At 40.3% G+C, this 11692-nt stretch overlaps 1 long non-coding RNA gene across 1 annotated transcript; it reads right to left on the bottom strand.

Annotated features, from left to right (window-relative positions):
- Nucleotides 1–10179: 10179 nt before the first annotated feature.
- LOC124681872 lies at nucleotides 10180–11638 on the bottom strand. The gene is made up of 4 exons (XR_006996071.1): nucleotides 11554–11638; nucleotides 11021–11431; nucleotides 10832–10929; nucleotides 10180–10277 (listed from the first exon to the last, which is right to left on the bottom strand). It is a non-coding gene; the product is annotated as an uncharacterized LOC124681872 (long non-coding RNA).
- Nucleotides 11639–11692: the final 54 nt, after the last annotated feature.

Here is an 11692-nt window from a genome sequence, read left to right as displayed (position 1 = left end):
TCCGACAATGATAGCACAATGGGGAGAAGACAACCATCTAGCTACTGCTATGGACCCATAGTCCAGGGGTAGACTACTCACTCATCACTCCGGAGGCGACCATGGCGGTGTAGAGTCCTCCCGGGAGATGATTCCCCTCTCCGCAGGGTGCCGGAGGCGATCTCCAGGATCCCCCGAGATGGGATCGGCGGCGACGGCGTCTCAGTAAGGTTTTCCGTATCGTGGCTCTCGGTACTGGGGGTTTCGTCACGGAGGCTTTAAGTAGGCGGAAGGGCAAGTCAGGAGGGGGCACAGGGGCCCCACACCACAGGTCGGCGCGGCCAAGGGGGGGCCGCGCCGCCCTAGGGTTTGGCCACCCCGTGGCCCCACTTCGTCTCGTCTTCGGTCTTCCGGAAGCTTCGTGGAAAAATAGGCCCCCGGGCTTTGATTTCGTCCAATTCCGAGAATATTTCCTTACTAGGATTTCCGAAACCAAAAACAGCAGAAAACAAGAATCGGCACTTCGGCATCTTGTTAATAGGTTAGTTCCAGAAAATGCACGAATATGACATAAAGTGTGCATAAAACATGTAGATAACATCAATAATGTGGCATGGAACACAAGAAATTATCGATACGTTGGAGACGTATCACACTACGATAGCATATTATACGAGAAACAATGCTAACCCTAACATGTCTAAGATAACTACGTTGCTCGCCATCAAAAAGGCTTCAGCACGAGCAACGCATGAACAACGTGGATAGGCATTACGCTGCCTAGATCGCAAGATGCGATCTAGGCAGCATGGTGCTTACCGGTAGAAACCCTCGAGACGAAGGAGTTGGCGATGCACCGAGATTTGTTTGGGGTGAACGTTGGTTGTTGTTTATTCCATAAACCCTAGGTACATATTTATAGTTCAGGGGACTTTCTAATGTGGGCGTGCACTAAATCGTGCACGGGTAAAACTCTATCTTCTAATCTAAGATGCGATCTACTATGTTACAGATACACGGGCAGTTTTAGCCCAACTTGGTATAAAAGGCCGATTCACGTATTTCTTCTATGTATATTCTTCAAATCCATCTTGATTGCGGCCCACCTCTGACTCGGTCAAATTCTGGTGATAACAGGTGATAACAGATTAATTTTGGCCTATCATATTTGCTAGACCATTCTTACATATTGTGGGTGCTGAAATTAGTTTACCAAAAGAGAAAGTATTCATTAATTAAATACGCTGGTGAAAGATTAGACTTTTATTTTTCCAAGTTTACTGATAAACATTAAGGAAAATAAAAAAAATCCCAAAAGATATAGTGGAAACTCTTGCTTCTGTGGCAGTCGCTTCATCAGAAACGGTGGAACGATATGTACTTAATCAGGATTAGCCAGTTAGTAATGAGGAAAGAGAGGTGATACGTCTCCGACGTATCGATAATTTCTTGTGTTCCATGCCACATTATTGATGATACCTACATGTTTTATGCACACTTTATGTCATATTCGTGCATTTTCTGGAACTAACCTATTAACAAGATGCCGAAGTGCCAGTTGCTGTTTTCCGCTGTTTTTGGTTTCGAAATCCTAGTAACGAAATATTCTCGAATCGGACGGAATCAAGACCCGGGTTCCTATTTTCACCGGAAGCATCCGGAACACCCGAGAAGGACCGGAGGGGGGCCACGGGCCACCCGGACCATAGGCCGGCGCGGCCCGGGCCCCGGCCGCGCCGCCCTATGGTGTGGCCACCCCTTCGACCCTCCCGCGCCGCCTCTTCGCCTATATAAAGCCCCTGGATCGAAAACCCCGATGCGAAAAACCACGATACGGAAAACCTTCCGGAGCCGCCGCCATCGCGAAGCCAAGATCCGGGGACAGGAGTCTCCGTTCCGGCACCTCGCCGGAGCGGGGAAGTGCCCCGGAAGGCTTCTCCATCGACACCGCTGCCATCTCCACCGCCATCTTCATCACCGCTGCCGCTCCCATGAGGAGGGAGTAGTTCTCCATCGAGGCTCGGGGCTGTACCGGTAGCTATGTGGTTCATCTCTCTCCTATGTGCTTCAATACAATAATCTCATGAGCTGCCTTACATGATTGAGATTCATATGATGATGCTTGTAATCTAGATGTCATTATGCTAGTCAAGTGAGTTTTACTTATGTGATCTCCGGAGACTCCTTGTCCCACGTGTGTAAAGGTGACGAGTGTGTGCACCGTGTGGGTCTCTTAGGCTATATTTCACGGAATACTTATTCACCGTTGAATGGCATAGTGAGGTGCTTATTTATATCTCTTTATGATTGCAATGTGTTTGTATCACAATTTATCTATGTGCTACTCTAGCAATGTTATTAAAGTAGTTTTATTCCTCCCGCACGTGTGCAAAGGTGACAAGTGTGTGCACCGTGTTAGTACTTGGTTTATGCTATGATCATGATCTCTTGTAGATTGCGAAGTTAACTATTGCTATGATAATATTGATGTGATCTATTCCTCCTACATATGCATGAAGGTGACAGTGTGCATGCTATGCTAGTACTTGGTTTAGTCTTTTGATTTATCTTACACTAAAGGTTACTAAAATATGAGCATTATTGTGGAGCTTGTTAACTCCGGCATTGAGGGTTCGTGTAATCCTACGCAATGTGTTCATCATCCAACAAAAGTGTAGAGTATGCATTTATCTATTCTGTTATGTGATCAATGTTGAGAGTGTCCACTAGTGAAAGTGTAATCCCTAGGCCTTGTTCCTAGATATCGCTATCGCTGCTTGTTTACTCGTTTCTACCGTGTTACTACCGCTGCATTACTACCGCTTGTTTATCGTCCTGGGCAAAGCACTTTTCTCGGTGCCGTTGCTACTACTTATTCATACCACCTGTATTTCACTATCTCTTCGCCGAACTAGTGCACCTATTAGGTGTGTTGGGGACACAAGAGACTTCTTGCTTTGTGGTTGCAGGGTTGCATGAGAGGGATATCTTTGACCTCTTCCTCCCCGAGTTCGATAAACCTTGGGTAATCCACTTAAGGGAAACTTGCTCGCTGTTCTACAAACCTCTCGCTCTTGGAGGCCCAACACTCGTCTACAAGAATAGAAGCTCCCGTAGACATCAAGTACTTTTCCGGCGCCGTTGTCGGGGAGGAAAGGTAAAAGGCACTCATACTCCGGTTCCAGTGTAACAAGTACTTTTCTCGGCGCCATTGTGTTTGTGCTCGAAGCTATTTCCTTTAGATCCTGCAATTGCATCTTTTTGTTTCTTGTTTACACTAGTTTGGCATAATGGACAACAATGAGCTTCTTATTCTATTTCCTGATTTAAAACATGGATTGTTTGATGCGAAAATTAAAAAACCTATGAAATCTTATTTGCATGCTTGGTAGTAATATTAGTATGAACGCTTTGAACACCATTGTTGATAATGATATAGAAAGTTCTAAGCTTGGGGAAGCTGGTTTTCATGATCTTTTTAGTCCCCCAAGCATTGAGGAGGAAATTTTCTTTGATGATACTATGCCTCCTACACTTGATGAGAATAATAATGATAGCTACTTTGTTGAATTTGCTCCCACTACAACTAATAAAATTGATTATGCTTATGTGGAGAGTAATAATTTTATGCATAAGACTCATGATAAGAATGCTTTATGTGATAGTTATATTGTTGAGTTTTCTCATGTTGCTACTGAAAGTTATTATGAGAGAGGAAAATATGGTTGTAGAAATTTTCATGTTACTAAAATGCCTCTCTATGTGCTGAAATTTTTGAAGCTACACTTGTTTTATCTTCCTATGCTTGTTACTTTGCTCTTCATGAACTTGTTTATTTACAAGATTCCTATGCATAGGAAGCATGTTAGACTTAAATTTGTTTTCAATTTGCCTCTTGATGCTCTCTTTTGCTTCAAATACTATTTCTTGCGAGTGCATCATTAAAACTGCTGAGCCCATCTTAACGGCTATAAAGAAAGAACTTCTTGGGAGATAACCCATGTGTTATTTTGCTACAGTACTTTGTTTTATATTTGTGTCTTGGAAGTTGTTTACTACTGTAGCAACCTCTCCTTATCATGTTTTTGTGCCAAGTAAAGTCTCTATGGTAAAGTTGATGCTAGATTTGGATTGCTGCGCAGAAACAGCATTGCTGTCTGTCACGAATCTGGGTCTAATTCTCTGTAGGTAACTCAGAAAATTATGCGAATTTACGTGAGTCATCCTCAGATATGTACGCAACTTTCATTAGTTTTGAGTTTTTCCATTTGAGCAAGTCTGGTGCCATTTTAAAATTCGTCTTTACGGACTGTTCTGTTTTTGACAGATTCTGCCTTTTATTTCGCATTGCTTCTTTCGCTGTGTTGGGTGGATTTCTTTGTTCCATTACCTTCCAAGTAGCTTTGAGCAATGTCCAGAAGTGTTAAGAATGATTGTGTCACCTCTGAACATGTGAGTTTTTGATTATGCACTAACCCTCTAATGAGTTTGCTTAAAGTTTGGTGTGGAAGAAGTTTTCAAGGGTCAAGAGAGGAGGATGATATACTATGATCAAGGAGAGTGAAAGCTCTAAGCTTGGGGATGCCCCGGTGGTTCACCCCTGCATATTTCAAGAAGACTCAAGCGTCTAAGCTTGGGGATGCCCAAGGCATCCCCTTCTTCATCGACAACATTATCGGGTTCCTCCCCCGAAACTATATTTTTATTCCATCACATCTTATGTACTTTACTTGGAGCGTCTCGTTTGTTTGTTTATATTTTTGTTTGTGTTTGAATAAATTGGATTACATCATGCTTGTGTGGGAGAGAGACACGCTCCGCTGGTTCATATGAACACATGTGTTCTTAGCTCATAATATTCATGGCGAAGTTTCCTCTTCGTTAAATTGTTATATGGTTGGAATTGGAAAATGATACATGTAGTAATTTGCTATAATGTCTTGGGTAATGTGATACTTGGCAATTGTTGTGCTCATGTTTAAGCTCTTGCATCATATACTTTGCACCCATTAATGAAGAAATACATAGAGCATGCTAAAATTTGGTTTGCATAATTGGTCTCTCTAAGGTCTAGATAATTTCTAGTAAGGTGTTTGAACAACAAGGAAGACGATGTATAGTCTTATAATCCTTGTAATATGTATTTTATGTGAGTTTTGCTGTACTAGTTCATACTTGTGTTTGTTTCAAATAACCTTGCTAGCCTAAACCTTGTATCGAGAGGGAATACTTCTCATGCATCCAAATACTTGAGCCAACCACTATGCCATTTGTGTCCACCATACCTACCTACTACATGGTATTTCCTGCCATTCCAAAGTAAATTGCTTGAGTGCTACCTTTAAACAATTCAAAATTTATCACCTCTGATTTGTGTCAATGTTTTATAGCTCATGAGGAAGTATGTGGTGTTTATCTTTCAATCTTGTTGGGCAACTTTCACCAATGGACTAGTGGCTTCATCCGCTTATCCAATAATTTTGCAAAAAGAGCTGGCAATGGGATTCCCAGTCCCAAATTAATTAACAAAAATAGACACTCCTCCATGGTATGTGATTGTTGGACGGCACCCGAAGGATTCGGTTATCCATGGCTTGTGTAAGCAAAGGTTGGGAGGAGTGTCATCATAATAAAACTAAAATAAAAAGGCACTCCTTCATGGTATGAGATTGTTGGCAGGCACCCGAGGGTTCGGTTAGCCATGGTTTGTGAAAGAAAGATTGGAAGGAGTGCCATCCAAAAATAAAATAAAATGGGACCCGCTCTTTGAAGGTTTGTCTGGCAAGGGGGTTAGAGTACCCGCTACCATTCGTTGACAACAACATACACCTCTCAAAACTTTATTTTTATGCTCTCTTTATGTTTTCAAAATCAAAGCTCTAGCACAAATATAGCAATCGATGCTTTCCTCTTTGAAGGACCATTCTTTTTACTTGTATGTTGAGTCAGTTCACCTATCTCTCTCCACCTCAAGAAGCAAACATTTGTGTGAACTATGCATTGATTCTTACATACTTGCTTATTGCATTTGTTATATTGCTTTGCATTGACAATTATCCATGAGATATATATGTTATAAGTTGAAAGCAACCGCTGAAACTTCATCTTCCTTTGTGTTGCTTCAATGCCTCTACTTTGAATTATTGCTTTATGAGTTAACTCTTATGCAAGACTTATTGATGTTTGTCTTGAAAGTACTATTTATGAAAAGTCTTTGCTTTATGATTCACTTGTTTACTCATGTCATTACCATTGTTTTGATCGCTGCATTCATTACATATGTTTACAATATGATCAAGTTTATGATGGCATGTCACTCCAGAAATTATCTTTGTTATCGTTTTACCTGCTCGGGACGAGCAGAACTAAGCTTGGGGATGCTGATACGTCTCCGACGTATCGATAATTTGTTGTGTTCCATGCCACATTATTGATGATACCTACATGTTTTATGCACACTTTATGTCATATTCGTGCATTTTCTGGAACTAACCTATTAACAAGATGCCGAAGTGCCAGTTGCTTGTTTTCTGCTGTTTTTGGTTTCAGAAATCCTAGTAACGAAATATTCTCGGAATCGGACGAAATCAAGACCCAGGTTCCTATTTTCACCGGAAGCATCCAGAACACCCGAGAAGGACCAGAGGGGGGCCACAGGCCACCCAGACCATAGGCCGGCGCGGCCCAGGCCCTGGCCGCGCCGCCCTATGGTGTGGCCACCCCTTCGACCCTCCTGCGCCGCCTCTTCGCCTATATAAAGCCCCTGGATCGAAAACCCTGATGCGAAAAACCACGATACGGAAAACCTTCCAGAGCCGCCGCCATCGCGAAGCCAAGATCTGGGGGACAGGAGTCTCTGTTCCGGCACCCTGCCGGAGCGGGGAAGTGCCCCCGGAAGGCTTCTCCATCGACACTGCTGCCATCTCCACCGCCATCTTCATCACCGCTGCTGCTCCCATGAAGAGGGAGTAGTTCTCCATCGAGGCTCGGGGCTGTACCGGTAGCTATGTGGTTCATCTCTCTCCTATGTGCTTCAATACAATAATCTCATGAGCTGCCTTACATGATTGAGATTCATATGATGATGCTTGTAATCTAGATGTCATTATGCTAGTCAAGTGAGTTTTACTTATGTGATCTCCGGAGACTCCTTGTCCCACGTGTGTAAAGGTGACAGTGTGTGCACCGTGTGGGTCTCTTAGGCTATATTTGACAGAATACTTATTCACTGTTGAATGGCATAGTGAGGTGCTTATTTATATCTCTTTATGATTGCAATGTGTTTGTATCACAATTTATCTATGTGCTACTCTAGCAATGTTATTAAAGTAGTTTTATTCCTCCTGCACGTGTGCAAAGGTGACGAGTGTGTGCACCGTGTTAGTACTTGGTTTATGCTATGATCATGATCTCTTGTAGATTGCGAAGTTAACTATTTCTATGATAATATTGATGTGATCTATTCCTCCTACATATGCATGAAGGTGACGAGTGTGCATGCTATGCTAGTACTTGGTTTAGTCTTTTGATTTATCTTACACTAAAGGTTACTAAAATATGAGCATTATTGTGGAGCTTGTTAACTCCGGCATTGAGGGTTCGTGTAATCCTACGCAATGTGTTCATCATCCAACAAAAGTGTAGAGTATGCATTTATCTATTCTGTTATGTGATCAATGTTGAGAGTGTCCACTAGTGAAAGAGTAATCCCTAGGCCTTGTTCCTAGATACTGCTATCGCTGCTTGTTTACTCGTTTTTATCGTGTTACTACTGCTGCATTACTACTGCTTGTTTACTCGTCCTGGGCAAAGCACTTTTCCGGTGCCGTTGCTACTACTTATTCATACCACCTGTATTTCACTATCTCTTCGCCGAACTAGTGCACCTATTAGGTGTGTTGGGGACACAAGAGACTTCTTGCTTTGTGGTTGCAGGGTTGCATGAGAGGGATATCTTTGACCTCTTCCTCCCTGAGTTCGATAAACCTTGGGTAATCCACTTAAGGGAAACTTGCTGCTGTTCTACAAACCTCTGCTCTTGGAGGCCCAACACTGTCTACAAGAATAGAAGCTCCTGTAGACATCAAGAGGCATTAGAACAAATACTATCTCAACAACCACCACAATTACAGTTGCATATTCCACCTGATAATCTAGGAGAATTACCCCTGGCAAAAGAGGATCCTAGTTTTGAATTAAAACATTTGCCTGAAAATATAAAATATACATTCCTTGATGAGAAAAAAAATATATCCTGTTATTATTAGTGCAAACCTTTCAGGAGAAGAAAAAAACAAAATTATTTGAAGTGCTATGTGCTCATAGGCCATCTATTGGCAATTTAATTGATGATTTGAAAGGTATCAGTCCTACTTTATGCATGCATAAAATTAACTTGGAAGAAGGTGGAAAGCCTATTGTTGATTACCAACACCGTCTTCATCAAAAAATGAAAGAAGTGGTAAGAAAAGAGCTAATTAAACTCATTAAGACAGGTATTATTTATCCCATAGCTGATAGTAAATGGGTAAGTCATGTTCATTGTACCTAAAAAGGGTGGAATCACCGTGGTTCCAAACAATGAAAATGATTAACTCAGCGTACTGTTACTGGTTATAGAATGTGTATTGATTTTAGGAAACTAAACAAAGATACTCATAAAGATCATTATCCTTTGTGATTCATTGATCAAATGCTAGAAAGATTATCTAAACGCTCACATTTTTTCTATCTAGATGGTTATTCTGGTTTCTCTCAAATTCCAGTACATAAAGATGATCAACAAAAGACTACTTTTACTTATCCCTTTGGTACTTTTGCTTATAGAAGAATGTCATTTGGTTTATGTAATTCTCCTGCTACTTTTCAAAGATGCATGAATGTTATATTTGCTGATTATATTGAGAAAATTATGGAAGTGTTCATCGAAGATTTTTCTGTGCATGGTACCTCTTTTAGTAATTGCCTATGCAATCTTAACCAAGTTCTGCAGCAGTCTGTGGACAAACACTTAGTCCTAAATTGGAAAAAATGTAATTTTATGGTAACAGAAGGTGTAGTCCTTGGACACTGAGTTTCAGGAAGAGGCATTAAAGTAGACCGCACAAAGATAGAAGCCATAGATAAGCTACCATACCCACGGGATATCAATTATATAGGAAGGTTCCTTGAGCATGCTGGTTTTTATAGAAGATTTATCAAATACTTTTCAAAAATATCGAAGCCTCTAACTAATATTTTTCAAAAGGATGTTCCATTCTCTTTTAATGATGATTGTGTACAATCTTTTAATGTCCTAACGAATGTTTTGATAAGTGCTCCTATAATTCAACTGCCTAATTAGAATTTACCATTTGAAATTATGTGTGATGCTAGTGATTATGCTGTAGGCGTTGTATTAGGCCAAAAGGTTGATAAGAAACTAAATTTCATATACTACGCTAGTAAAACTTGATGGCGCCCAAAAAAATTATGCCACTACTGAAAAAGAATTCTTAGACGTGATCTTTGCATGTGATAAGTTAGACCTTACATTATTATATACTCTAAAGTCATAGTACACTCCGATCATTCTGCTATTAAATACCTTATGAACAAGAAAGATGCTAAGCCTAGACTTTTTAGATGGGTTTTCTTACTTGAAGAATTCGATTTACATATTTTTGATAGAAAAGGTGAGGACAATCCGGTAGCATATCATTTATCTAGAATGAAACATTCCGGTAGATCCCAATCCTATTAATGATAGCTTTGCTAATAAACAATTTGCAAACATTAATATATCTAGTGCAATAATAGCTTCCCCATGGTTCGCTGATTATCCTAATTTCATTGTTGGAAACGTTATATCATCTCGCTTCACTTATCAGCAAAGAAAGAAGTTCTTCTATGATCTTAGACACTATTTTTGGGATGATCCATTTCTTTATAGGAAAGTGTAGATGGTATTATTAGACGTTGTGTATCTTAGTTTGAGCAACAAAGTATTATAAAGGATTGTCATGGCAGTCCCTATGGAGGACACCACGCAGGAGACCGCACAGATGCAAAGGTATTGCAATCTGGTTTTATTGGACTACGTTATTTAATGATTGTCCTAACTATGTTAAAGCTTGTGATAAATGTTAATGCGTGAAAAACATTGGTAAGAGAATGAAATGCTTATGAACTATTCACTGCTTCTTGAACCATTTGATGTATGGGGATTTGACTTTATAGACCACTCCCGTCCTCAACAACGAAACACACTCATATTCTGGTTGTAGTGGACTATGTCACAAAGTGGGTAGAAGAAATCCCTACAAAGAGTCCAGATCATGCAACATCAATGAAAATGCTTGAGAACATCATCTTTTCCAAGTTTGGAGTACTTAGATTTTTAACTACTGATGGTGGTTCTCATTTTTTGCATGTAATTTTTAGGAAAAAGTTAGCTAAGTATGGTGTTAATCATAGAGTAGCATCCCCATATCACCCACAAACTAGTGGTCAAGTTAAATTAAGTAATAGAGAAATTAAACTCTTCTTAGAAAAGACAGTGAATAGAGCCAGCTCAAATTGGCCAACTAAAATCAATGATACTTTATAGGCTTATAGAACTGCTCATAAAAATTCTATGAGTATTTCTCCTTATAAATGGTCTATGGAAAAACATGTCATCTCCCAGTAGAACTAGAACATAAAATTAGATGGGATGTTAAACAACTCAACTTTGATTTAAAGACTGCGGGAGAGAAAATAATCGTAAACTTAAACTTGTCAAATGAGTGGAGAAATAAAGATTATGAAAGTGGTAGAATATTCAAAGAGAAAGTTAAAATTTAGCACGATAAAAAGATATAACAAAAGCCACCTTTATTTAGGCAACCAGGTTGCTTGTTAATTTCTGTTTTCGCTTGCTGATAGTCAGGCAACTTGCTAAGTATATAAACCGGTGGATCACGGTGTAAACTGCACATGAAGAAAATATGAGGCAACAATAGCTAAATAGTAAATGCAAACCACGCATTGATCTTGATCCAAAGAGATTAACAAAAGTCACCTTTATTTAAATAATTTCGAGGAAGGAAAGTAGTCTGAAAACTTCTTGCTGTGAAGGAAGCAGCGTAATAACAATAAGAAATCACGTACAAGCCAGAAGTGCAGCATAAATCAAGCTCCTCCTTTCAAAAGGAGACTTCATAATGAGCTAGAGCTAAAGGTTCCATCCATCTGGCGAGCTAGCAACAATGCAGGACGCACACAAGGAATTGAACCTAATGGTTCTTTAACTGACGGAAGGAAAAGCAGAGTACCAACATAGAGGAGCACTCAACTTCATCTTGACGTCAAAGGACAAATTAGGCACTCGTGGGGCAGGGGTGGAACGAATTAAGAACGCAGGGGAGTGCTTGGAGGCAACAGCGAAGATGCAGAAATGATGGCGACGAAATCGGTCACCCTGGGTACATAGCTGCAATTAAAGGAAGGCAGAGACTAGATTCAAATACAGTTCATACTAAACGTACTTCGATCATCCCTGGTGGGGTTGATTAAATGGACACTGATATGAACCAAGTAAAGAAAACACGTTACCTGAAGCACAGATTTAGTCGATGTGCTATCATTGCTCCTGAGGCTGCAATTGACAAAGAAGGAAAGAGTGGAGCTTAGAGAGAAGACCCCCAAAAAAACATGAAAACAAGAACTAATTAAGGAGAGCGTCACTAGCAAG

Source organism: Lolium rigidum, chromosome 1, assembly GCF_022539505.1.
Source record: "Lolium rigidum isolate FL_2022 chromosome 1, APGP_CSIRO_Lrig_0.1, whole genome shotgun sequence".
Classification (NCBI taxonomy): domain Eukaryota; kingdom Viridiplantae; phylum Streptophyta; class Magnoliopsida; order Poales; family Poaceae; genus Lolium; species Lolium rigidum.
The sequence above is the reverse complement of the archived record's forward strand: the minus strand, read 5'-3'. Positions and strand labels throughout refer to the sequence as shown.